Source organism: Octodon degus, unplaced genomic scaffold (genome assembly GCF_000260255.1).
Source record: "Octodon degus isolate 3935 unplaced genomic scaffold, OctDeg1.0 scaffold00216, whole genome shotgun sequence".
NCBI classification, from domain to species: Eukaryota; Metazoa; Chordata; class Mammalia; order Rodentia; family Octodontidae; genus Octodon; species Octodon degus.
Window position 1 is genome coordinate 803774 of NW_004524792.1, and position 27770 is coordinate 831543.

Consider the following 27770-nt stretch of genomic DNA (forward strand, 5'->3'; position numbering starts at 1 on the left):
CCCTAATGTGAACACCCCCCAGACGACAGGACGGGGCTGGGAAGGCATGAGCGAAGCGCTCGCTGGTAAGTCCACGATGAACCTGTGTTGCTTTCACAGGAGGCAAAGAGGCATGGTACAAGTAAGCTTCACTTACATCAGTAATCTAGGGGGAGCCTGCTCACAGCCTGCGTATCTCCAGAAATTTGGAAACAGGGGTGGGGGATTCAGGTACTACATACAGCAGCATGTTGCTTTGGTAGAAACAGAATTGATTTTGCTTAAAACCTTATTAGCACTAAAAAAAAAAAAAAATCTGTTTCCATAGGTGTCACCCGGTAGGTCAGAGTGAGTTCTAATCTCTCTATTTCTAATGTTTTCTCCTTAGATTCTGAAGGCTGGACAATAATCTCCAGTTAGACCTAATCCTCTAAAGGTCCTGTCTGAAGTCTTTCTCTGTTCAACAATTCCTTAAAGCTGATTAGGCCAGCGGTCCAGCTGCACACGGAGAAAATGAACACATGTGTTTACTTCCACACCTCGCTTAACACTTGCAAAGTGGCTCAGGAAGTAAAAGACACCAATTCACAAGGTCAAAGGGACAGCAAAGACCACCCTCAGCAAGCAGTGTCCACAGATCCAGGGGGATAGGTGGTGCCTGAGCAAGAAGCGGTGAACCCCAGACTGGAAAGAGGGGCCCGGTGGATAGCACACCTCTGGTGCCTGCAGATCCCGGGAAACAAGGACACTGTTGGCTGCGCACAAACTTACCCTGGAGCCCCAGGAAGAAAGAGAGCGATGACCGTCTAGGAACCTGGGCTGGGAAAATCTCACACACCAGGAGAGGGCCAGGTGCTGTCCCTGAGCCTTCCAAGCCCAGATAAGCTTAGGCAAGAGAAAAATTCCCCCAAATCTAGTATTAGGGTCCCCAACTAAAGGCCATGTGTGTGCCAGCCCATGAGCCCCAGTGCAAATGGAGCTTTCAATTTGCATTTTAGTCTTTTACAAATAAATATTCAGCTGTGAAAACTCAGACCTCGATCCTCGCCAGAAAACAGCAGGGGGCTATTTTATTTTTTATTTTTTTTTTAATTATTTATTTATTTATTTTTACATTTTATTTAGAGTGTGTGTGTGTGTGGCCAGCTCAGCCCACCAGGGGGCGGGGCTGACTGGCATGTGGTGCTGGGGGATTGAACCATGGTCCCTGTGCTTTAGCTAAGTGTGTTCTAAGTAGGTGCTTTAGACCACTGAGCCATCTCTCCAGCCCAGCAGGGGGCTATTTTAAAAGATCATTCAGAAAATAAGAGCAACCACTTAAAAGACAAAATAATGACAGTGGAAATGAAACTTTTGCAAAAGAGAAACTAGAAAGTCACTCAGAGAGTGGTACCAGGTCCAGCCACTGCCCCAGTAGGTAAGAACCAGTCTCCCAAGGCAGCAGGAGCCAGATGCAGGAGTTAACTTCTGCAACCAGAAGCACCTGTTGCCGGGACGTGTGTACCTCAAGGAATTGAGGAGACGTGGGAGACGGATGAGCAACAAGACCCAAGATCCACTTAGCAAGGGAAGGGAGGGAGAGCAGTATAGTTCTCTTGAATTACAAAAAGCCAAAGACCAAGGAGAAAATGTTGAAACTTTGGGGAAATGTATTTTTCTTCAGATATTGAAACATGAAATGAAAATGAAAATCCCAACCTGCAGTCTGGATGATTCATATTCCTCCCCATGCCTCTGTTTGTGGACAGTTCCCACAAATCAGGGGCACAAGGCCTAGACGTGTGGCCCTCCAAGGGTCCTGCTCCCAAAGGCCAAGGCCAACACAGCTTCTCTGCAGTGGGCAAGTTGTGCAGGGCCCAAGGGTGACCAAAGGGCCCCAGACCCCACAGCCCCTTCCTACAGACAGGGCCATGTTCCCACATGTACATCCAGAGGAAATGGCAGGTATCCTTCCTCATGCCACCAGGAATGGGAGAAACACGGCCCCGCTCCCAGGATAAGCTGATGTCCCTTGCCACCCCCTGAAAGCAAGCTGCTTCACAAGCTGCCACGCTGCCGGGGCCTTCCCACCGTGCTTGGGGGCCTCCATTCAATCATCCTTGGCTCCTGAGTTACAGTCCCCAGCCACCCACATGTCCCCACCCAGGCTGCTGTTTTGGTGTCTGTCCATTTACTCCATCCAAGCAAGGGCTCTGCTCCGACAAGTGACTCAGGCCCCCAGAGCAGTCAGCGGAGCCAGTCTGCAAGTGAGGCCGACCCTCAAAACACCCTCCATGGTGAGAAACTAAAAGCTCCACGGCTCACCTACAAACGCCCTGCTTTTCTAACCCAGCGCGTTGAGCTGGGTTAGAGTGCAGCCGAGTCACCACGCTGCCAGCCAAATGCACGCCATTTCTCTCTCTGCTCTGTCTCTCTGACAGTGATGGTCTTGGAATCTCATAAACGGAGAAGGTGCGCGGGGACGCGCTCCATTGAGCAGGGTCACTGAAGACAGAGTGACTTTCAAGCTGGTGGGCTGCAGGAGCCCCCCACTTAGCCACCTCCCAGCTAGTGGGGTCTGCCTTCATCCTCCAGCCTGCTCCACCTTTTGAACCAGTTAATCTCAGCACTTCTCTTTCTTACCCTTAACAGGAAGACAGACAAATTTCTGATTTGTCTCAAAAAAGGAAACACTCCTGCAAAGAACAGTGCCAAAGGACCCTGCTGGCTGGCAGCTGTGTTGGGTGGCCCAGCTCTGGGCTACTCCTCAGTTGGCCACCAGGGGAGGCCCTGCCCCTAGCAGCCAGGAGAGCCTGTGCCTTGGGCACTGTGATGCCCTTTCCCTGCCTCAGTGTGTTGGGACTGAGACCCACGGAGACAGCAAGTAACACGAGCACACACACACACACACACACACAGGAACAAAGGAGAGGCCCAGTGAGTCACAGAAGCCACATGTACAAACACAGAGGGAGAACAGGAGATGGAGCAGGCCGGAGGATGAAGGCAGACCCCTCTAGCTGGGAGGTGGCTAAGTGGGGGGCTCCTGCAGCCCACCCGCTTGACAGTCACTCTGTCTTCAGTGGCCCTGCTCAATGGAGCGCATCCCCGCACACCTTCTCCGTTTATGAGATTCTAAGACCGTCACTGTCTCTCTTGTTCAGTTCTCCAGTTTTGTAAGAGGAAGCTGTGTGCCTTCCCGAAGGCCTCACAGTGGGCTGGCAGAGTCAGGACCAAACGTTCTGAAGCCCATCCAGTCTCCTCAGGGCTCTTACCAAGTTAGGTCAACCTCCCTGCCAAGTGTAGACAGCTCAAAAAAAAAAAAAAAAAATTCCAGTTCCTAGAACTCACAGATGTCTTCTGAGTGCTTTCTGGCTTCACTGCTCGCGACTCCGAGGCCTCAGAGCCTCCTATTTGAGAGACAGAGTTGCAGAGATGTGAGCAGCAATGAGCAGGGAGCCCTGCTGCCTGTGAGGAGCAGAGAACAGACCCAGCTCTGATTCCGTGGCCCAGGTACAACCTCCATGGAGCCCTTCCCCAGGGGTCACCAAAGCACCCCACTTTCTCTTCTGTATGACTGGCAATAGATAGGTACAAGACCAAGCAAGCCGTTCCATCGACTCGCGGGGACCCCGATCTCCAGTCTGCACCCCCACACCTTGTACGGCCCTCAGGGAGCAACCACCGGCTATGATTTATTGTAAATATGCAACTGTGCAATCAGGGCCACAACTTCCGGCTGCTGTCTTATAAAACCCAAGACACCATCTGTTGGTGAAAGCCAAGCTCAAGTCCGTCCTCTGTCCCAGACTGTGGCAACGCCCTGTCAGTCTCCTGCTCCAAGGTAAAGAACTGGAGTTCACAGGCAGGCGCTGCCACTGCCTAGTCCTGCTCCCACGTGCATGCGCCAGTAACCTCCACACAGAGCGTCTCGCTGGATCTGAGAGAGGCCTGGAGTCACTTCAGCGCCGCAGGGAACCTTGTGGAGATCAAGACAGCACCGAGAAGAGACTGCCGTCCACCCTGGTCACTCTCATCTCACAGCGCTCCACACGTCACCACCAGCAGCTCCCCTCCAGACTCAAGGGGCGCCGCTGCTCCCGGCCCCTCTGGAGAGCTCTGCCTGAAGCGTGGAGTCCAGGGTACTAATGAGGACGTCCCCTGAGGATGACTTTAAACATCAGTGCATCTCAGATGGAGAAAGGGAAGTTACAGACTACAGCAAGACCACAGCTCTGGAAACTCCACTCCAAATAACGCAATTAAAGGAGAAAAATTGAGCAGAAAAAAATCATTGCATTATGATTTACAAAAATGAAAAATGATTTAAATAAATGAACTATGAGTCAAACGAATTACGGCAAAATACAGTGATCTTTTAGGCTCTGATTTTATTCCTACCACGGATATTCAAGAGGCAGGATGACACAGACGCTTCTTGACTAAGGATGGGGTCATGTCCCGACAAATCCAGCCTCAGCTGAAAGTATTATAAGGAGAAACATGCAAGAGTGCATGACTCATTAATGAATAACATGCTACTATTGCCTTAGTACCTAGCCTGCCTGATACAGTGCAGCCGAGCCTATCTTACCTTACCTTAAATGTCCCACTGAACTACAATCGGACAAGAAAATCACCTCAAGGCCTGTCTTCAGGAAAGTACTGACTAGCTCATGTAACTTCATGAGTGCTGCACTGAAACTGAAAACAGGAAAATCTGAAAGCAAACCACACTACACTGGAGACCTGTCTGTCACCTCGGAGCATCTGATTATTTCAGCGCCTTCTCTGCAAGGAGTTTTGTCCCGCCTGTGACCTCCACACAGAGCATCTCGCTGGATCTGAGAGAGGCCTGGAGTCACTTCAGCTCTGCAGGGAACCCCTGACGAGATCAAGGCAGCACCGAGAAGAGACTGCCGTCCACCCTGGTCACTCTCATCTCACAGCGCTCCACACGTCACCACCAGCAGCAGCTCCCCTCCAGACTCAAGGAGCACCCTGAGTGCGGTCGCTTGGCTAAGGGTCTCACTGAAGCTTGGCTCTATGAGGTCTTGCCGTCTTGAACAGCAATGGACAGTAAGATAGTCTCGAGTTACGGTACCTGGCGGTAGAGGGCAGCTGGACTGTGTGGACAGAGTGGTCTCTGCAGAGACAGCCAGGCAAACAAGGACAGTGAATGGTTTGGGCCTTTCTGGCCCCTAAGCTGGGCGAAGCCAAGAGCACCCCAGGAAACTGGCAGACAGCACCCGCCTGGTCTCATCCAGGGAACAGCGGAGAGAGAGCAGTCAGGTGGGTCCCTGGCAGCGCCACCTTCTCCAGGCAGCCAGGGAAAGAAAGCCAGCTCCCCTGCTGCACGGGTCCCCGGGATCCAGGCCGCCTCCCTTGCCACCAGAGCAGGAGCCACCAGGCTTGGGACGCTGGCTGTGCTCTGCCAGGTTTGGAGCAGCCCCTGGCACGTGGCATGCGCTCCATAAAACCTGGCTGAGGTGGGGGAGGAGAAGGCCCCCGCTACCTGGCTTTGTGCCACAGCAAGGAGCACAAGCCAGACACCCTCACGGGAGCCAGTGGCCCTGTGTGGACATGCTGTGTTCTCCACGGGATGTCCAAGGGCTCCGGGTCATCGCTCCCACACTACCCCAGGCCCACAGCAGCACCACCCCGGCCACCTGTGGTCCTGCCTTCCCCTTTCCACAACAGCATGGCCGTGGGGCACACCAGTCCCAATGAGAAGCAGGACATCTTCCCAGGGAGACACTTTCTCACCGTGAAGGGCTCAAGGCTTACACATCTCAGTGACCACCGAGCCACACAGGCAGATAACGCTTGTGAGCTCCGGGCCACAGCATGCTTGTTTCGTCACCGCATGCTCCACATGCCATCCTTTGGTGGCCAGTGTGAGCAGACCTCATGCTGGCCCAAGATGCCTCACCCTTCCTACCCGCTTGAACAAGAAAACTCAACTCTAGGCATTGTACTACGTTTCAGAAACCAGACCACAAACGATCCGAGGGAAACATGACGTACAGAGAGAGCTTTTGCACATTACAGGAACAGGCCCCCGTTCCACTTAGGCCTACGTTTGGAGAGCTTCCAAAGTACCTATTATAGCAGAAGGCTTAAAATCCACTGACAAGCTGGGAGTTGCGCATGCCTGCTGTCGGAAGACTGACACAAGACGATCACCATAACTTTGAGGCCCGCCTCAGCTGTAGAGTGAGTTCAAGGCCAGCCTGAACTGCATAGCAAGACTGTAACAAGCCCCCCCCCTAATAAAATAGAATCCATTCATAAATGGGAGCTAAAATGTAATACAAACGGAACCTAATTTTCTCTTGTTCAAAAAGATGGGTTCTAGGGCAGGCCAGACAGCTCAGTGGACTAAAGCGCCTGTTTAGGCAGAGTGCAGCAGCAAGGGTTCAATTCCCGGCGTGCCGTGTCAACCCCACCCTGGAGTGTGCTAAGACTGGATGTGCTGGTACACGCCTGTAATCCCAGCACTTGGGAGGCTGAAAACAGGAGGATCACTATGAGTCCGAACTATGTAGTGAGACCCTGTAGACCCTGTATTAAGTACATTTAAAAAAAAAAAAAAAGGTGGACTCTGCCTGAGTCTGATTTAGTAGACTGTCTTCTCTGCCCACTGGGCTGGGGCTGGGGAAAATACTGCTTACAAACCTAAGTTTAAACATACAAGTCACACAAAGGAGTTTAAGCATTTACAGTAGCACCTCTGGAGATGAACAGGCCTGGAGTGGAAACGTCCGCAGCTCCCCGCTTGGCAAGATCTGAAGCCCACAGGCCGGAAACGTGGTACGCTGTTGGTGCAAACAGACCAGCAGAGATGGGAAGACCTCACCCAAGAAGAAGTAAACTGTATCGGGGGTACAAGAGGGACCAGAGCAGCTCAGACAGGCCCCGGCGCCTGTGTATAGAGGCCCACTCTCATCACCTCACGTGGGCTTGCAGCAGCCCTTCAAGAAGGGGACAGGTGCTGCTTAGGCAGACACAGGGACTGGGGTTTGAGCCCCAGCAGGCCGTGCCAGCCCACCCCCAGGGCATGCTGAGACAGCAAGTAGGACTGGGCGTGGTAGCGCGCCTGTAAGCCCAGCGCTTGGGGGGCTGAAAATAGGAAGATCACTACGAGTCCCATCTGTGTAGTGAGACCCTGCAGACCCTGTACTAAGTACATAAAAAGGGAGGCCAGGTGGCCCCACTCGGCATGGGAAGTGCGCATGCGCACCAGTGCGGTGGTGCAGGTAGACAGGCGGGAGACAGGACCCTGCCCCGCCCACACCAGCGCTCCCCTGGGGGCCAGGCCACCCCTCTGCAACAGGCATTTTACTGGATTTCAGAAATGAGACCATAAAATTATCTGAGCAAAGGAAAATGTAAGAGCAAGCTTTGGCTCACTCCCACAAGCAATACTCCCATTCTTTCATTTATGCTTATTTTGAAATGTGTCAAAGGTATATATTGTACAAAAAGTTTTAAAACTTGTTTACAAACTGGGTGTGGTGGAGCGCTGAGGGGGCAGAGGCAGGGTGATTGTGGTTCCGGGCCCAGCCCCCAATCCTGCTTTTGCTCCACTAAATCTCTTCTATCTTGCTGAGACCCCCTGTGTTACGACTTCTGTCTAGATGGCCCCCCAAAGTCTCATGCACTCATAGGTGGGGCTCTTCTGAGGTGGCTGGATCTAGGTTGTGTGATACTGGGGTTAAAGGTTTGCGAATGTGGACTGAGGGTGTAATAACTAAACTACTCCACTGATTGGTTGGGCATAGTTGTGGGTGTGGATAACGGGGAGGACCACCCCAGGCGCCAGTGGCACCACCCAGAAGTCTGGTAGCCTGAATGGGATAAAAGGGAAAGGAAGGCTTGCTGCTGCTGCTGTCCCCAATGCTGCCCCTGCTGCTGTCCCCGCTGCTGTCCACGCTGCTGCCCCCGCTGCTGTCCCCGCTGCTGTCCACGCTGCTGCTGCCCCTGGGTGTGGTGGAGCGCTGAGGGGGCAGAGGCAGGGTGATTGTGGTTCCGGGCCCAGCCCCCAATCCTGCTTTTGCTCCACTAAATCTCTTCTATCTTGCTGAGACCCCCTGTGTTACCCCCTGCTGTCCCCAGTGCTGCCCCCGCTGCTGTCCCCAATGCTGCCCCCGCTGCTGTCCCCAATGTTGCCCCGCTGCTGCCCCTGCTGCTGCCCCCGCTGCTGTCCCCAATGCTGCCCCGCTGCTGCCCCTGCCGCTGCCCCCGCTGCTGCCCCCACTGCTGCCCCCGCTGCTGCCCCCGCTGCTGCCCCTCTGCTGCTGCTGCCGCCGCTCACTGCTTCCTGCCCACTCTGCCTGCAGTTTCTCCCCTGTGATGCCCTCTGCCAGGCCACCCTGCCTTGGAGCCAGCCAGACTGAAACCTCTGTAAACCGTGACCTAAAATAAATCTTTCCTTCTTTAACTTTGGGAATCAGGAATTTAGTCCCCCAAAAATGAAAAACTAAGACACCATGACGCCTGTATTAAAATTGATCACTTTATTGCATATGCCTTATATTGTTCTCATCTTTTTTCATCTCTCTGAGTTTCTGTTCCGAGGTTTTCTTTAGGCTTATCTTCTAGATCTTTCTCCAGATACACTGAATAGGATGATAAATCTATGTATCAATTTCCTAATGCCAATTACTGTATCATTTCAGTTGTATATTTTCACACAAAAGTTTTAAATCCTGTGCCAAATTGTTACATCTTCATCTCTGTCTCCTTGGACATACTGCACATACATGTTGTGAAGCCATGCCCACCCACCACCAGAAGCCTGTGGGTGCTCTGTGGATGCCACATGCGGAAAGGTGTTCCCAGGAGCTCCTCTCCTCATGTCTCTGGTCATGCTGAAGAAATGAAGCCACTTGTTTAAGGACATGTGTCAAAGGGAGGACACCAGCTCAAACTTCTCAGGCTCTGGGATGAGTGTTTGAAAAGAATGCATACTCCACCCCAAAGAATCCAGTCCCCATAGAATACAGTGCTGTCCTTCCTAGCGCTCTGCCTCTGCTCCCTTCGTCCTGGAGTTGGAGGGCTTTTGGGCCCTGAACACTTGGACTGCAATGGTGGGGTGCCACCTACGCCCTGGCAATGCCTCAGAACCTGCCACTGTTGAGCTCTGAGGAAAGCAGAGGCCTGACACCATCAGGAGAGAGGAGACACAAGCCCCAGACGCTCCTCGCTCTCCTCATGCAGCTCTCTCCTCCTGCCTCCTTCTTGGAGAGTCCAAGGAAAAGGAGAACACCAGTTTTCAAATGTGGAATGAGCGAGGTCTAAGCTGCCTCGCCCGCCTTCCTATGCCATCTCGCCACTTCCTGGCATCTCCAGAGAGCAATCTTCCCAGTGTGCAAACTCTGGGCTAAGCGAAAGTTTCAGTTTATCTAAGAAGCCCTCAAAAGTGTGATCTTAACTGTTAAAAAAAAAAAAGAAAAGAAAGAAAAGATTGACATCAATTTTTACTTCAATCACACTTCCTGCCAAAGCTGCCAACTGTTCTTTGTGAGCCTTGCCTTCCTCACAAGCTGTTGTTGAGCAAGACAGGACTGTGTCTGTGGGGAATGCATGCTTTATGAAGGCACCCGGCTCCAAACTTTGGATTTTTACTACTGTGTACTATAACATTTACAGAACAAAATTGACTGGTCCTAAGTTCAGATCTAGCAAAACAGGACAAATACCAATCACAGTTGCAGTAGACAACTTTTAAAATAGCTCCTAGTGATCCTGGCCCGGGGAGACTCAGGCCCCTGTAGAGCCAGGACGTGGGGGCTGCAGCCTAGAAAACAGGATTGCCCTAAAGCGATGGGCAGCACTGTGCAGGGCTCCAGGACCAGAGGCCCTGGCCCCAGGGCACGCCCAGCATAGGCTCCAAGCAGCGCGTCTTGCTACAGTGGCCAGAGAAGTGTGGAAGCAGACGGCGCCTCAGCTCCGCTGTGGAGTGACCGGAATCCCACCTGACACGGACTGTAACCTGGCGGCAGGTCCGGAGCAGGAGGAACTGCTCGGCCACGCCCAGATTCCTGACCCACAAGAAGAGGTGTGGTTTAAACCGCCAGGTCTGGGGGACACTCATGGCCCAGCAGTGGACAGCCGACACAGCTGTGACAGAGGCATTTACTGGGCACTGACTCGGCCCGCGCACGCTGCGTCTGCAAGGGGGGAGGCCCAGTGCAGCAGGGCCAGCCCACGGTGCAGGTGAGGGCACACGCTTCAGGGCGGCAAGCAGTGTGGGCGGTTGGCCCGTAGCAGATGCCGGGACAGCGCGGGCAGGGCGTCCAGGCTCCGCTCTGGCGGCAGCGATTCTGAACACTCACCCGCTCTCTGGGCTGTGGGAAAGGACAGCACTGCACTGCTGTACCTGACAAAATGCACTGAGGATGAGATGAGCCCTCGTGGTAAACCCAGGTCACCAGACGAAGCCACTGTGTAGTAGTTCAGCAGCAGCTATTCCTAAGGGCCAGAACCCAGGGAAGGCAGCACAGCTCCAAGACCCATCAGGAAACCGGGCGGGGGAGGTCTCAGAACAGCTCTTAGGAGCTCATCGGGGACACGTTTCTGCGGTGCTTTGAGGAACCATCAGTACAGCTCCTGCAAACTGCTGGGAGGCTTGGCCTGCTGTGATCGCTTCACCCCATTTGCAGCTGTCCTTTTTCTGACATGACTACCACACACGCCACCCCACACCGCCAAGATCACCAGCTCTGTGCCCTGCCCCACAGAACCTGCGCAGAGCCCCTTAGTCACGAGGCCCAACCACACGGCACTGCCAAGGGCAGTACATGGGCACTGCCGGCCCGTCCCAGACACACTCTGCCCTCAGCTGGCAGAACTCCTGCTCCATGGACGCTGGAAATCACGCACACACAGAAGTGCAGGGACAGGAACACAAAGGACACCTGACCAGGACTGATGGTCCAGAGCTGGGCATTCATCTGACATCACAGTGACGCATCAGCCAGGATGGGCAGGAGAGCGCAGGGGTGAGGCAGGCAGGGAGGGAAGAAGAGCAGAGGGTGGGCACCAGGAGAGTCCCGGCAGCCAGACACACATGGAGCTGGGGCTGTCACTGCCCCATAAACTGTCTACCTGTTCCCCTGCCCTCCTCTGCTCCCCTTACCTGCTCCCCAGGAACCCCAACCGACACAGGGCTCTCACCGTCTGCCCTCACCCAGTGAAGCACACGTATGCACCCACACACACAAAACACTCCTGTACACATTCACATGCGCACACACATGCATGCGCATACACGTGTACACACACCCACATACACCTGTAACTATGCAACCCAGGCCCTCGACCTGCTGATTGACCAAGCTGAGTGCTTATTTGTAGTGGTGAGTAGCCTGCGGGTACTGACCTGGTGTTCATTAGGGCTGAGGGCAACAATGACCTCTCATTGTTCTGCTCTGTGTAACTGAACGCAGTGCTAACCAAGCTCTCTTACGAGCTGTGCACACACAGCCTCCACACACGCTGCTGCCCTGAGACAGCGTGCCCCATCCTGGGTCATCCGAGTGACCTTGCGTCTGAGGTTGAGCCTCTCCTCCCAAAAGCCCTTTCTCTGTAAGCTCTGGACTCAGAGTGCCTAACAGAGGACCCTCGGAGGTGACACTGTGTGCACCCTGAAGGCCTCTGGCACACGGCAGGATACTGTCTGGCAGTGGCTGCCCACCAGTGCAACCCCTAGGCCACAGCAGCACCCCCCGCTGCAAGACAGCCAACCCCTCCTGCTTCCTCGAGAGCCAAGCCTGCCCCCAGGTGCTTCTGTAGTTGCACCTGCTTCTCCCACCCTCAGCGACCTCTGCTGGCCTTCCTTCCCCACGCGACGCTGTAGGTTCGATCTCCGCAGTCAGTGTCTATGCCCACGATGTGCACGGTAGCTCTGCTTCCCCACCTGGACCCTCCGAAGAGAAATGACCCAGAAACAAAAGTGGGCAGGGGGGAGAGAGAACAGAAGGAAACACGGAGAGCAGACCCAGATGGGAGCCACATAGGACACAGCCCAGAGATCAAAAGACAAAGGTCACCAAGGCCACAGCCACTCCCATCACTGCTGGGGAGCTTAGTCCACTCCACCCAGTGGCAGAACCTTAAGCAGATTAGATAGAAACTAAACTGGAGACAGAGGCCACCTAAGGCTGTCCACACATGTCGCATTTTTATTAAGCACCGACCAGGCACCTGCACTATCACAGATGCTAGAGACCTGGGTGAAACGCCAGTGTCTGCCACATCCAGGCTACGGCTCAGTGCTGAGGCTTGGCTTACACTCCGTGTTCGGTTCTGCAGAGCAGATAAAATGGAGGCTATCAACCCCGCTAAACGAACACCAACCAGGTCAGGAACTGCAGGTCTGTTACCACGGGGCCCATGTCGTGCACAGTTCATTGTCGCCGTGATCCCTTAACCAAGGCAGTACCTGCTTCAGGCCTTGGTGAATCAAGCACCATTCAGCCCCAGGAGGGCAGTGCCGGGAACAGGGAACGGCCAATGGTGGCCCGGGGAGGTGGCGCGGGCGGCAGGGTCTACTCAGGCTGCTCTCCTCCTCCCTCGCTGCTCTGGCCAGTTAAGGATGGCTTCTCACCATCCTCTTCTGGGACTCACCCTGCTTGCATGAAGGTGACTACATCAAGCCCGGTGCAACAGACCTGGACAGCCCATCAGGACAGCAGCCGGGAAGAAGGGAGGGGAGCCCAATCGGAGGGCAGTTGGGGTCAGGGACCAGAAAGCCCTGCAGCCTGTCCACCCTCTCCCCAAATCTCCTGCAAGGGTGTGCTCCTGGGTGAAAGTTCCTGTTATCCCGTGCTTCTCCATGCCTTGAAAAGACTCACAAAACTCAACCAAAACAGAAGACACCACACACCTTCACCTCCGCTTTATGCTCTTTGAAAGAAAGCAAAGGCTGTGGTATTACTCTTAATGGAAGAAATCGTACCAAGAAGTGCTCAGCAGCCCATGGCCTTTCCTGCACACTCCCAGGCTGTCCTGAAAAGGGCAAAATGTGGGTACATCAGGGTACACCGAGGGCAGGTGACACGGCAGCATCAGACACGGACACAGTTCCCAGCAGTGGCCCCAGCCCATGCCCTCTCACAACAGTAATGCCAGGGAATCCATGCCCCAGTCCTGAAGGCACCCTCCACTGCTCCTCAGAGGAGGGCAAGGTGAAGGCCAAAGAAGAAAGCCGGCGAGCGGCCCCGACAGGCTCCTCACAGCGGTGGGACACCACAGAGCCACAAGCACATCGTTGATCTGAAAGCCCAGCCTGGTTTTACACAGAACACCCTGGAAACCACACGTGGGGAGCTCCTGTCACAGGCTGGGGCCGCAACACTGACACAGACGCTGCCCTAACAGCAGGTGCCTACCTACACCAGCTGGGACAAAGCCACCACAAGGCAGTGTGAGCAAGGGCAACTGAGGAGAAGGCAGCCAGGGGCTTGGGGAGAGGGGCGCTAAGTCTGCGCGAGGGGCTCCTGCTAACATCCACCCTGCTAGCAGCAGTGAGGGAAGGCCGAGCATGAACCTTGCCGCACTCCGGCCACAGGCATGCCCATCTCATCCTCAGCACAAGCCCATGAAGACGAGATGGCAGCTGGGAAAAGGCTCCGGGGAGCGCCGGAGCCGTGTGCACCTGGAACCCTGGGCTCCCAGCCTCAGGCCAGACACCGTCCCGGTGCCCGTGCCCTGGACAGTCGCACACACAGATGCAATCGCAGCCTTAGCCCTCCATCACACACCAGGCAGCAGGCTAGCAGAGGCCCGGGCCTCCCGCCTTTATCTCTAGGCCCTGGACATGAACATGTGGGGAGAAGACATGCTGCAGGGCTCGTGGCCTGACGGGCACAGTGCAATGCACAGTGACCCAGTGGCAGTGGCCATATGGGGCCAGCAGCCCTCCTATCCTGGGGTGAGGCCGCTCATGCCTGCAGGATTCGCCTGTCCCTCAGAGCCCTCATACTTACAAATGATGGCTTAGGAGCACTGTGCCAGAACAGGCTCCTCGCCGTCACCACAGCTTCCTTCCTCTTGGAAGACTAAAGGTGCATGGCTCCCAGAGCCTGCCCTGACTCCACTGCCTTCGGTCTGGGTGGTGTCTCTGCGGACTCCCTATGTCCACTTTACAGGTAGAGCCTCGAGGCCTTCCAGCTACCTGAAGAAATGCACTGGACCAAGTCCCAGCCACCACATCCGCCACCTTCCCCATCACTCCAAGACTTTCCACGGTCCTCTCCCTGAGGAAGCCAGCAGAGCCTCGGGGAGCTTGGCAAGCCGGCCCGGAGGGACATCCAAGTCCAGGGCTGCAAAAGGACAGAACCAAGGCCTCAAAGCAAGGCACAGGCTGCTCACTCCCCATAAACAAGTGACTCTGACTCATTTATACACTTAATTTTCTGCCAGTGAGAACAGACAGGTTGATGACAACACCCCAGCTCAAACACTTCTTTTGCACAGTGTTGTAAGGTTTGTAGGCAAATGTCACAGTTTGGGGTTTGGCAAGGAGAGCAGAGTAATACAGGACACATCTTATAAAATTATTTTATAGTAGTCACTCAAGGAATCATGTACAAAGAGGGCAGGACATCTGTCCACACACTACAGACCAAGACCCCAGCCAAGGTCCTGGGTCCCACAGCAATGTCCTGCATGAGTCCAGCTGGAGGCCTAGAGCTCAGGACAATGTTGCATGCGGGCCTGTCTCACAGATCTGCGCTGGGAAGGCCCAAAGGTCAGTGGCGGAAGCTAGAAAGCCTGTGCCAGCGGGGTGAAGGATCTGCGCCAGCAGCGGAGGGATCTGCACTGGAGCCAGGAGGCAATGCTCGAGGTAAAGACCAGAGAGCTCCCCAGAAAAGTACCGCAGCTGTCCTCAGCACCAGTGAGGTCCCGAGCTCCTCTGACGACGAAGAGAGCGGAGTTCCCATCAGGAAGCCAACATGACCAGCTTCTCCAAGAGGCCGAGTGGTGCACCATCTTCCCCTCGGGAGCCAGGAAGCAATAATCAAGGTAAGGACCAGAGCGCCCCAAGATGAGCTGCAGCCATCCTCAGCTACAAGGTCCCAAGCTCCTCCTCTGATGAGAACAGCCAAGCTTATCGGGAAAGTCAGCAAGAGAAGGTCCTCCGGCAGCACAGCCCAGGAGAACCAGCGGCTTCCAACAGCCTCCCTAACTGCTCCCAACAGCTTCTCTTCTCCAATTCTACCTTTCATGCTGCTGGCTACAACCGTCAGGAGGGCCTCCCACACCCAGCACCACACTGGTTTAGTCCAGCTGGGGTGACAAGTTGACCCCCAGCTGGCATCAAGCACAGCAGATGTCTGAAATCCACGGTGGACGCCCAAGATCCAGATGCGCATCTCCTTTGTGTGTGCTGAGAGGTGAGGGGGGAGTGTGCAGAATGTGCTTATTAACAGAATCCCACTACCCTGGCTGAGTCACTGCGAGCACCAGGTGCCCTGGGAGCCCCATGTCAGGTGAAATGGGCCTCTGCTGCCCGGAGGACGCATCTGCAGAGTGCCAGCCAAACATGCCCAGCCCTGTGGCACCTCTGCGCATCCCAAGTGTGTGAATACTTGTGTGTCAGCGAGACGGGTGGCCCTGTGCTCAGGCCCTGCCGCACCACAACACGCACAAGCAGACCCTCAGGAAGTGCCTTCCAGCCAGGGTCTTCTTGCTGCAGTACCCTCTGAGTGCAGAAATCAGGGGTGCCAAATCTGAGTATGGGCAGTGTCCCCCAACGGTGCGCATGTAAAGGCATGGGCCCCAGGGAGGGGCTGTGGGGGTTCTGGACCTCAGATGAGGCCTGTGGGAGGACTGCAGGTCACTGGGGCTGTGGGCAGAAGGGGCCTTGGAGCACAGGGTCATCCTGCTCCGTTTCCCTAACTGGAGGGTTGCTCACCCCACATAGACTCCCCCATGCTTGGCCCCATCCTCAACACAGGTCAGCACCACAGGCTGCCCAATCTTGGGCTTGACTCTCCGAAATAAAAAAAAAAAAAAAAAAAAACTTTCAGTCGGTGTGGTGGCCCATGTTTGTAATCCCAGCACCCTAGGAGGCCCTAGGGGGTCTCAAATTCAAGCCTGAACAATTTAGCATGATTCTCAAAATAAGAAAGTAAGTAAAAGGGCTGGGCACGTGGCTCAGTGCAGAGGCCCTGGGTTCAGCCCCAGTACTGCAAAAATAAAAGCTCTTTTCTTCGGTAGTAGCCGGCACTCCAGGTACCTTTACCACAGCAACATCCAGCTGACTAGTAATATGCAGCTGCCAGCCATAACTGCCATCCGCACAGCCAGGTCTCAGAGCTCTGTGTCAGAGGAGCCCGCTGGTGACACCGAAGAGCAAGTGAGGAGCAGCTGAAGCACAGCCGTGAGGGCCGGGGGCTTGGCCTGCGCAGGCAGCAGGAGGCGGGCACGGGCCAGGTCCCTGTGAGCAGCGGGCAGACGATGCGGGGTGCAGCGCGGAGAGGAGTTCAACCCAGCAGCAAAGGCATGAGCCCGAGCTGCACCCTCCTCCGGGGGCCTGGCTGCACCCGCCTCCGGTTTTGTCCGTCCCTGGGGGGTCCTGGAAGCTGCTGGGCCCACTCCAATGCCTGACCCTGCCCCCACGCAGGAGGAAGTGTCCCCTCAAGTCTGGCCACAACCCCTGGCGTGGGCCCTCCCTTTGTCACCGCGCCATTGAGCACTGTTTCTCACGTGAATAGCTCAAGCTGCAGCTGCATGTATTATTTATACCCGCACTGTCACGAAGCGCTGCACCGCTCTACCATCAGGGTGGAGAGCTACAGACAGCGCAAGGACGCCTCCGGCCTCGCAGAGAGGCCGACCTTGCAGCCCAGGAAAGGCTGCTGCAGCTGCGTTCAGGGCCTAGCGGACCTGGCGCCTCTGCCTGGCCATACCTCCGGCTTGCCTGTCTGCTCCTCACAGCACTGCGGCCAACGTCATGGCTTAAAGACACGGCCACACAGGCACACAGCTTCGTTCATAGAGCTCGGGCTGTAGAAGGTTACGGTACGTCTCCTCTCCCAGGGAGCACGCCTTTTTGCCTTCTCCTTCACAAAACACCACTGACAACAGCAAGTGTAAATGCGCCGGGGAGGTGATGGCCCACCCCAGGGGGATTGTCATCGCTGCTGTTTCCTGCCGACCCTTCGCCCTGCTGGTGTTTCAGCACTGGGGAGCAACAACACGCCACCCCATCCTATGTGATTCTCTCCCAAACAGGCAGAGAGACTAGATATAGGCGACCTGGCCAGAAGTCCATGGACCACAACTTGGTCAGATGAACTGAAAGAAATGCTCCTCCACTTAGTGGTTTGGGTGACAGCAGCAGCCAGGAAACTTCCACAGACTTCTGCGCTGCCCCCACGTGACCTTAAGAGCAAGCGAAGCAGCCAAATTGGAGCTGAGCTTTCCAACCATGAACATGGTGCTTCACCCGAACTGCCCCCAAGGCTGCACCAGGGCCAGTGCACTCTGGCCCACTGCTGTCCTTCCCTGGGAAGGGCTGGCCCCCCACAAGTGCACGTCCAGCAGCCCTGCCCGGGACCAGGGGACATTTTTACCTACTGGGATCTCAGAGGAGAAGCATACACATAGCCACTGAGGCCGACGACCCCAGGACACAGCAGCAGCCTCCTGCGTTCTGCTGACCTCAGAGAAGAGCTCTGAGCCCCGGCTTCCTCCGTCCTTTGGAGCTCAGTTCCCAGGCAGGGAGACAAGGTAGCAGCAAGCAGAGGGAAGGAAAAGGGCTGTGCCTCACTCCTGACCGTGTTACTCCCCAGCTTTTCCCACCCTCTTTCACTTTCAGGTCAGAGACCGCAGGAGGCCACCAGGACATAGGTAGCAAACCCAGGCCAAATCAGAACAGAGCACAGCCTGAAAGAGGGGAGGTGTACAGTGGGGAGCCACCAGCCTGGGCCCTCCCAGGAGCCTTCTCAGGCAGCAGAAGTCTTCGGAGACACAGCCTGGCAGTGGGGTCAAAGCACAGAACTCAGATCTCCTCCTGGATGGCTCTGTACAAGCGCACAGATGCAGCCCGGCTGCGAGGACCTCTCTGATGATCCTGAATGAGCTGAGCCTGCAGCTCAGTGCCAGCACAGGAGAAGCCTCAAAGCTGCGGATCACACGGCGAGGAGCATCCGTGCTGGAGGAGAGGAAAACGCTGAGGATCCAGCCAGCAAGACGGGCTGTGAGCAGATCTGCAGTGACATCTGCGTTTTAAAAATAACCATCCATGTAATCACAAGTACAGGCACAAAACAAAGGAGGCCCTTCACCGTGGTCACTGTGGCAGTTCCCCCAGCTCCTCATGTCATTCAAACGCCACCATCCTATGCCACGCACTGGTACGACAGCCTTCAAATGCGACGCCTCTGATCCAGGTGGAAGAGACAGGGCTTGGTGCTGTGGCCTCCTCTAGGCCTGCTGTGTGCTCGGGCCTTTCAACCCAGCAGTTTCTCCCCACACTTAGGTCATCACCTCCATCTAAGATTCCTAGCGACACTCCCGAGGGCCTGGGCAGAAGCCTCATTAGGGCTCAGGCCGTCCCCAGGCATCTTCCGTGCCGTGCAGCCGCCGCTGACCTGGAGTTACATGTGCTGTGCTTTAGGCCAGAAACATTGAATACTGATGACCTAAACCCTCCCTAAGGCCCCTAAAGACTCACATGTGCACTGTATCAAGCATTTTTACAAAGCAGGACAACTCACACCACACGAAACTAGCCACGTTCAAGCCACACGCTGGTGCCCTTCGTGCACTCCTGTGTGGTGCAGCCAACATCTCTATCTCAGTCCCCCAGGCCAGCTGCCTCGCCCCAAGTAACTCCCCACTCAGCACCCGCCCACCCCAAGGCCGAGGCAGAGTTCCGCCCCAGGGGCTTTATCCATTTCAGAAATTTCCCACAAATGGACCTGCACAGAGTGCCTGGGACCCTGTGTACACGGTTTCTTTTATCCTGCTCCATGTTCTTAAGCTGCACTCACGTTGTGCTGGTATTTCTTTCTTTTCACACCTTAGTGACCTTTCATTGCACGTGTGTGAACACCTTGTCTCTCCACCGTTGTTCATGGGCTTGCAGTTCCTTCCGTCTCTTTGGCGATTGTGACAGGGCTGCGATTCACGCACAAGTCTTGGTTTCTGCCCCTGCTGTCAGCCCTGCGCATGCATAGCTAGGGGAGGAACTGCTGCATCCTGCAGCCCTGCCTTCAACTTTTTTATTTTTTTGTACCTGTAGCAAGGGTTACTATCAAGCTCCACCCACTGGGCCGGAGTGGAGTGTTAGCGAAAGCCTTGCCCCTCGTGTAGCGCACTACCTACACTTGTGGGTCCACAGGCCACCAGGGGCCTCACCCCAGGCTCTAACAATGTGCAATGGCTTTAACTTTTTGAGGAACCTTGGAATCTTTTCCACAAAGGCGGCACCACTGGACACCAGGTACCCATTTCTCCACAGCCTCGCCAACATTCACTATTTTCCTTTTTAAATTACATCCAGGGCGGTAGCATGGCCGAGTGGTCTAAGGCACTGGATTTAGGCTCCAGTCATTTCGATGGCATGGATTCAAATCCCACCACTGCCATGAGTTCAATCTCTGGTACCACAAATAAATAAATATTCATCCCAGTAGATGGGAAATGATATTTCACTGTGGTTTTAATTCCCTAATGATTAGTGAGGTTGAAGTGTCTTTTCATGCGATGCCTGACTTTTTCTATATGTGGAGAAAGGTTTGCTCAAATTCTTAGCTCCTTTTTAATCAAGCAGTTGGTTCTTTGGAGATGAACTGTCAGTGCGCTTTACACATCGTCTACCCCCTCAGCAGAAATTTGCTTTGAAGACAACCTGTTCCACAGGCTGCCTTTTCACTTTCTCAGTATCGTTCTTTGGTGCACAGGGTTTCCCTGTGACGGTTCAGGTCAGGTGTTTTCCCATGTCTGCTTCAGTTGTCCTGTCTATGAATTCACTGCCAAATTCAAAGTCAGGATGACCTCGCCCTATACATTTCCTCGACAAGTTTTATAGATTTAGCTCTTTAAGGATCTCAGTAATTCAACCCACATGTGTGAACATTCATTTGTTCCAGCATCATTCCTTCAAAATACTATCACTTTCGCTGCTAGATGATGGTGCACTCCTGTCCAAAATTCAGCAAGCCAAGCCGTATGGGATTATTTATGAGCTCTTACGGCCTTCCACTGGCCACTCTGCCTTCACGCCAGTGTCACGCTGTTTCGATTATTACTGTTGGAGTGCTCCAACCTTGTTCTTGTTCAAGATTATTTTAGTTATTCTGACCTCTTAAGATGCTGTGTGCATTCTATTCCTGTAACAGGGGCTTGGATTCCAGGGAATCATACTGACTCTGCTCATCACTTTAATATTGCCATCTTGTCTTATTAAGTTAAAAATACAACTTCCAATCACATTTTCAGTGAATCAGCAGGAGTCAGTCAATGACCTGGGATGCATCTGCATCCCTTAGATGTGCTCGGTATTATTTCCGGAATTTCACTCCTTTCCCTCTGTACAAATCCTGTTCTTGATTGGACCTATCTATCCCTAAGCACGCTACCCATTTGGATGCTCTGTCACAGGCTCCTCCTTGTGACTTGAGAGTGCTCACTACTGGTGCTAAGAAGGGAGCAGAGCTTGTGCATGTTCCCTTACTGTGACATTGCTGAATTCAACCAATGAGTGCCAGGCGCATCTCACAGATTCTAGAAGGCTTTCTACATCCGAGATCAGATCGTCTACAGATGAAGTTTCCCTTCCTCCTTTCTAATTCAGTGCTTTTCACTTCTTTTCATTGCCTGACTTCCTTGGCTAGCCAGTCTGGGTGATGTGGCGTGGCTAAGGGGGCAGGGACATCCTCATCGTCTTCCTCATCCATCTTAGCAGAGAAGCCTTCAGCCTTTCCCTGCTGAGGAGGACACTGGCTGTTGGTTTTGCATAAGTGCTCTTTATCATCTGAAGCAGGTCTCCTAGTTTTTAAATTAGTTTTCTAAGTGTTTTTATCATGAAACGGTGTCAGAATGTCGACGCCCCTTTCTGCATCTCCTGAAATGACCATGGGGTTGGTGGCTTTGCTTCTGGTTCCTGTTCAATTCATGTATCATGTGTGGGTGGATTTTCTTTTGTTTAATCGCTTGCAAGCATAAGGAAAATCTCACTTTGTCACGGAGTGAATTCCTTTTAATATGCTTTCAGGCTCAGCTTATTATTTTGTTAAGGATTTCTGCATTTGTATCACAAGGGCTACTGGTCTCTAATTTTCTTTCTTCCTAACATCTTTGTCTCTGGTTTCAGTATGCGGGAAACACCGACCTCCAAATGATAGTGTGTGTTCCCTTCTCTTTGCACGTCTGGTGGGATGTGCTAGTAAAGCTGTGTGATCCTGAACTTCTCTTTTGTGGGGTTCTTTTTGGTTTTGTTTCTGTTGTTCCACATCTTCTTCTTCCTTTTTTTTTTTTTTTTTTTTTTTTTTTTTTTTTTCTGAGAAAGAGTCTTGCTATGCAATTCAGGCTGGACTTAACCTCACTTTGTGGCCCAGGCTGGTCTCAAACTCACAATGATCCTCCTGCCTCAGCCTCCCGAGTGCTGGGATTACAGGCATGCGCCACCATGACTGGCTCTCATCTTTTTTTTTTAGTTAGTGCACACTGGTTATAAAGAGCAGCGGCTACACCGCGGCCGCTCTGCAGGTGCACATAACACACTGCGCCGGCCTTCGCCCACCACCCTTCCTGCCCCACCCCAGCCGCGGGCTCTGCAGAGCTTCTCCATGCGTGTAGTATATTCTAAGAACACACAATTTTTATTGTTGATTTAAGCGCTTTACTAACGGGTTTTTAGAAGGCTTCTGTTGGTACCAGGAATCAAATTCAAGACCTTGTGCTTCCGGGACAGGCAAGCTTGCGCCGCGGCTGTACTGCTGCCACTCTCCCCTTACACGTCTTTCAGACTTTCGCTTCTCACGGAGGCCGCGTGGCGTCTGTGACCTGCAGGCGTCTATCCCCTCGGTCGCCAGTCCGCTGCCTTGGCAGCCTCCCGCGCCCTCCCAGCGGCCTCCTCTTTCCCTGAGGTCCACAGTAACGCCCTCAATCTCACTGATTTGGTTTAATTCTCTGCACCTGCTCTCCCTTTCCTTCCTCATCCAGCTGAAAGTTCATCTTTACTGCTGTTCAAGGCAGCCAGTCTTCAGCTGTCTGTGACGCCAGCACTGCGGGCCGCGGGTTTCCTGCATCCTTCTGGCCGTAAGGTGAAAACGGGCCCAAGCTGAGGACGGGCTGGAGCCAGGTGCCCCGGCCCGGCGTCGCCAGGGTGTCTCAACAGGGTCACAAGGTCATTTTTCCCGCTTACTACAAACTGCTCGACAGGACACAGAATAAAGAGCGATAAAGACGAGGGTGCAGAAAGGAATTCGCAAGGCAAATCCATCACCAAAGAAAACGGCGAAGGAGCACAGCGAAGGGGAACACAACCCGGGGCCGCAGCGCGCGTGGCTCGGAGTTGCTCTGGGCCCGGGACCACGCGAGGCCTGGGTCCCCACGGCGCAGGGAGGGCTGACCGAGTCTCCGACGGGCTCCCACAGAGCAGGAGTCCTCAGCGCGCGAGGGGTGGCGGGCAACGCCCTGGCCACGGCTCCCACCTCGCAGCAGCTTCTCAAGCTGGAGAAGAGCTCGGGGCCCACCCTCACGGCTACGCCTCCCGCGCCTGCCTGCAGGGAGCACAGCGCAGCAGGCGGCTGGGGACGGTCGGAGGGAGAGAAGCCGCGCCATACGAGCTCGTGCGTCTGCTTTTCCTCCCACGATGGCCTCAACCCAAACCCTAAGTCACGTACAGCGCAAGCTAGTGACTGGAACTAGGCCACAGGGAGGTGGACCTTTGGCCAAAGGGAGGAGACCACGAGAGGATGGCAGGAGTGGAGGGAGGCGCTAAGAAGGGAATCAGGACCTGCCGAGACCACGCCCCCACTCCCACCATGAATGTCATCATCACATACTGCGAAACGGACTAGGAAAAGCCCATAATCGAAAAACACTTCTCAAATATGCCCTACATAAACATTCAGGTGTTATTATTGGGCTGGACGCAGTATTTTATTTCCAAGTGATCAAAATAAATAGAACCCCGATGTTACACCCACTATGTCTGCTGTAGGCAATGACAAGCACTGTTTGGCAGCTTCCAAGAATGCTGCAATTCTTTGAGCATCAGGTGACCATGCTAGTAACGTCTCAGAGAGAAAGCTACACACAGAATAGAAGACACAAGAGTCGCAAACTCCAGGAAATAAGTGATTTCAAGCAAAAATAAGTCTATGTAAGCCACACATGGTGGCCACGTGTATAATCCCAGCTACTCAAGAGGCTGAGGCAGGAGGCTGGTAAGCTGCGGGCCACCAGGAGTAACCTAGTGAGGCCCTGTCTCAAAACAAAGAGAAAAGTGGGGGTATGGGTACAGCTCAGTGCAACGGCCTTTGGTTCTCTCTTCGGGACCAGAAAGAAAAGCAGAGAGGTACGTTCTAGGGACTGAATGCTCCCGACCCTGGGAAAACTCTCCCAGAGTTGTCTGCATTACTCTTGATAAAGGTGATCTCCATCTACAACATCTACAAATAAAAACACATTTCATTAGAAAACAAGGGGCCGGGGAGATAGCTCAATAGAATAAGCGCTTGCCTGGCAAGTGCAAGGGCCCGAGTTCAATCCCCAGTTCCACAAAAAAAGAAACAAAGAAAGAAAGAGAGAAAATCTATGAAGGAAGCATACGGAATATTCCTGTCTTGTCAACTTAGGAAGCCAAGCTCAACGCCTCCTCCCAGCACCCCTTCTGGTCTTTAAGAGGACCACTCAGCCCTCGGCTGTCCCTCTGGTCCCAGGAGGGTCCTGTCTTAGTCCCTCAGTGCTGTGCCCAATTCTGGAGTCTGCCACACCCCAGGATGCCCAGAGTGTTGACACGACACACCTGGCCAGGAACCTGCTGACTGTGGCTTCCTCCACAAGGAGCCCGGGGGCACCTGCTATCGGCCAGCAGGGCACAGGCACCAGTGCCCCTGGGGGCCACACACTAGGCAGCAGCTGCCGGTGTCATTTCCCAAGGACACTGCGGTCTCATTTATCCTTTAATCCAGCAACAGTCAAATGCAGCTCAGAGACGTGGGGTGATGTCTGAGTCACCCCTGGTGGGCACAGTTCACAAACAAGATCTTTAAATTAGCATTTGGAGAAGTGAGGCTACCTTTACCATAAAGTGGTGTCATCCTGGACAACAACAAGTATGACCCAGAGCTTCGTCCTTGGGAGTCTCAGAAAGCAGACGACCTCAGCGTCCAGGCTCATCCTGGAGAGGGTGGGGCAAGCTGACACCACTAAGAACTCACTGCACATGGTCCCCTGGGTGCTCCCAGGTCGCTGTGCTATGACTGCCACACAGCTCAGGGGAAGAGTGACAAAATCTCAGGGGCCCACAGGGCCAATGCCATAGCAGTCTGGATGGAATCAGAGCCCCCCCACTACCCCCACTCTCTCCCTTAGAGTCCAGGTTCTCGGGTAAGCCTCTACTCCAACAGTGTCCGTCTGAGCCCAGGCAACGCACTGCCCACCTGGCAGCGGCCGTCTTAGAATGAAAAGTGGTGGAGAAACCCTGTAGGGTCCCCAGCTACCAGGCTGGGAGCCCCAAGTCCTGGAAGGGCCAGGGATCACACATCTCCCACCTCCCATGGGGATGGCTGAGCGCTCCCTTTGGGCCTGCATAAAGGCATCATGGGCCACAAGCTGCCCTCACCAGCCACCAAGCCAGCCCGACACTGACAGAGCTCACAAAGGAGACGTGACTGCCACATGGAAGGCACGGCATAGGCCTTGGGCTTAGCCTGGATCAGAGCCAGCATAGTGTGTTCAGAGCACGGTGCCTGCCGTAGTCCCAGCTGCTTGGGAAGCTGAGGCAAGAGGATACCCTTGAAACCACGAGGCTGGGGCCAGCCTGGGCAACAGAGCAAGACCGCATCTTTTTAAAAATGGTGAATTTGAGAAACTTAAAAGCTGTGTTTTCCTCTCGGTAGGTGAAGAATGACCTGACAGCCTGGGTGGCCCATCTGCTGAAGCACATCACTGCAAGAGGAGCAAAGCCGTTCTGGGCTCTGTGTCTCGATTCTCACAAATTCTTAAATCAGTGAAATTTGCCCAATGTATTTACACTCCACGCCACTATACTGGAAGGACAAACCATTTCCTTACGCTGATATTCTTCCCAGTGTCTGTATCTGGAAAAACATGGCCTCCGTGAAGCAGGCAGGTCCCTCTTCTCAAGCACTCTGCCGACTCCAAGCGCTCTGCAGCTGGCTCTGCGGCAGGCTCTCCCTGAATGCCCAGCAAGACCCCAGCTGGGGTCCTGTCACTCTGCCCAGCTCTGCCTCTGTCTACCTGGAGTATGGCCAGCTGTCCATCCCACTCAGGCGCAGAAGTGGCAGGTTGCCAAGTACACATCTGAGCACAGATGTGAATCCACACGACCTCCCGGTGTGGTGCCTTTGCTAGGGCAGGTCACAACCATGGCAAATGGTCATTGTACATGATACAGGACACTGTGAACAACACAGGTAAGGAGGCACGGGCCAGGAAAGGGCAGAATGTTCCTGGTCCTCTCTAGGGACTGCCTACATTCTGAAAGCTCTGTAACTGGGCTCTCCAGGTTCTTACGGAAACCCCATTACCCAGGCAGGACTGACGAGCACTAGTCATCAGCTCAACCTTCGGCCTCTCTCATCTCACCAGGCATCAGGAGGAGATGGGGCTACAATGTCTTGGTAGTTCCTGTGAGCAGCCCCCAACCCAGACTTCCCCACAGGCCACTGGGTACCAGCCTCTCATTAACACAGAGCCCTGGAAAGGGCTCACACCAGGAAACAGACCAGGTCAAATCCCTCTTTCCATCGTCACCCCACCATCCCCACCCTGGGCCGCCCCACAGCAGGTTGTATGCACCCTGTGTTCCCACTGGACCCTTGGGACGAGGGCTGTGCTCTCTGCCTTCCCAGCCACACCCCTAGGAGCAGCTGCACCTAGTTCACCAAGAAAGGCCTTAGGGGTTGTCATGACAACAAACATCCTCTTACTGCCAGGAGGATGGCTGGTGGCCAGGACCACGTTGTTAGTGGACAGAACACTTTTCATGACCACTCAGTAGCAAGAGCTTTTAAAGGAAACAGAAGGGGCGGAGTGTCCATTAGAACCCTGTGACCTACTTAGAGATTACTTGGCTTCCCTGCAGATGGGACCTTTGGGGCCCTCCACGCATGGCCACCCACCATCACTGGCACTTGTACAAAAGGAAGGCGACAATTTGTTCTTGCCTGCAATCTTCTGCCTTCCTGGCAACCTAATTCTAATCCAGGACTATTACCGCGACCACCGGGGCTGAGCTGTGAGCAGAATAACAAGCACAAGCACTTTCACTTCGCAATGACAGTTCTGTAGAAGAGAATGGTGGAGAACAGCAGTCCTTTGCTCACTAGCAGTAACAGATAGGCGGTAACCCGATCCCCCAAAACCAAGCAGTTCACGAAGGAAAAACTGTTTCACAAAGAGAAAACAGCTTCAAATTCTGTATGTTCTGCCACCCACTCAACCTCTACTACAACCTAAATAAATATGCTCATGTACCATATTCAACATAACCATATATTAACATCACATTGTGTTTACAGTGTATTACGGATATATTGAGCAAGAAAGCTCACAGCCAAGACATGGCTGGAGTGGGTCATGTACCAAAGCAGTTGGGATCATCAGCTATGATGACAAACAGGCGCCACTTAACCAAACTGACCCTGGAATTGCCCTCTGCATGGCATTTGATTGGCATCTTCCTGGGCTCAACCTTGTCACTACAGCAGAATCCCTCCTCTATGAAATCCACCAAGCTAAAAGTCACCTTGGCACACTATTCAAAACTAATTAACCGAGACCCAGTCGTAGCCCAGGCCCAGTGAGTGTGTGGGAGAGCTTCCAGCTACCATGCGCTGGAGGGACCTATTGGTCCCAGCCCAGGTGCAGCATGGGTGAGACCGTCTTCTACCCCATTGGGACACTCCCTCACCACTCCGCAGCACCTCCCCCACCCTGGCTGCCAAGGAATTTCTGCCATGTCTGGGAACCCCCAGACCCAGTCCTAGCCCAGGCCCAGTGAGTGTGTGGGAGAGCTTCCCCACCCCGCCGACCGAGTATGAATTTCTGTTGCGTTCCAGGAACCCCCAGACCCAGTCCTAGCCCAGGCCCAGTGAGTGTGTGGGAGAGATTCCAGCTACCCTGCACCCAGGCACAGAGTGAGTGAAACCCTCTTCCACCCCCTTGGGATGTCCCCCATGACTCTGTAGTATCCCCCCCCATGCCGAGGAAGAATTTCTGCAGTGTTCCGGGAACCCCCAGATCCAGTCCTAGCCCAGGTCCAGTGAGTGTGTGGGAGAGCTGCCTCTCCCCCCTACACCACCTTGTCCCCTCCAGACTCAGCTCAGGCCTGGCATATAGGCCTGGGTGAAACCCTGCAGCTGCAATCCCTGAAGAGAGTGTAGGGGACAGAACCACCCAGCTAGTCCAGGAGCAGAAAAACTTGCAAGAGGGGCACCACAGTTTCACTCCCAAGGGCAGCAGCAGGAAGGAGCTGAGCAAAGCAGCCAGACCCAAACCAGGCACAGTTGGATAAATCCAAACTTTGTAGATCTGTACCTGAACTTCATTAGGTGCTAAGATTATAACTGCAACAAAGATCTACAACAAAGGTCAGA

General features: G+C 54.1%; 1 protein-coding gene and 1 non-coding gene across 2 annotated transcripts in view; both read right to left on the reverse strand.

Annotated features, from left to right (window-relative positions):
• Positions 1–27770, reverse strand: part of Rab31 (RAB31, member RAS oncogene family) — a 116910-nt gene that overhangs the window by 63361 nt on the left and 25779 nt on the right. The gene's annotated exons all lie outside the window — the stretch shown is intronic.
• LOC111813723 lies at positions 19212–19358 on the reverse strand. Its single transcript, XR_002818896.1, has one exon. It is a non-coding gene; the product is annotated as a small nucleolar RNA SNORA62/SNORA6 family (small nucleolar RNA).